Source organism: Colobus angolensis, unplaced genomic scaffold (genome assembly GCF_000951035.1).
Source record: "Colobus angolensis palliatus isolate OR3802 unplaced genomic scaffold, Cang.pa_1.0 Scaffold125, whole genome shotgun sequence".
Taxonomy (NCBI): Eukaryota; Metazoa; Chordata; class Mammalia; order Primates; family Cercopithecidae; genus Colobus; species Colobus angolensis.
The window spans coordinates 7,963,677-7,964,166 of record NW_012113697.1 but is presented as its reverse complement, the minus strand read 5'-3'; positions in this window follow the sequence as shown (position 1 = coordinate 7,964,166).

The following is a 490-nucleotide window of genomic DNA, read 5'->3' as shown; positions in this document are numbered from 1 at the left end:
GTCATAAAAACATTGACAATTTCTTTTATTAATTCATTTTTAAATATACATTTTGTTGATAATATGAAATAAATATGGCTAACACAAATGAATAATAGACTTTTTGCCCTCCAAAGTATTTACATTTTAGAGAAGACAAACACATAAGTCTATACAGCAGGTTAGGATACCTCAGTGGGCTTGATGGAGGATACAGAAGGCAACTCAAGTTATCCAAGTGAATTTCAAGAAGACTTCCTAGGAGAGTAGGGATTTGAAAGGGCTCTGCAGAATGAAGCTAGTTTGATAAGAGGAATTGATGAGGAAGAGCATTTCAGCCAGGGTGAAACAAGAACACAGTTGTAAAGGCTCTAAGTCAGCGGATGTTCCAGAAATGGTCAATAATATTTTTGTTGGAAGGTGAGGGAACATATGAGGAGCTGTGGGAGATGCAAGAATCTACATGTTATTGCCCTCTGATGCTCAGTGCCATCCATTAGAAAAACAGATG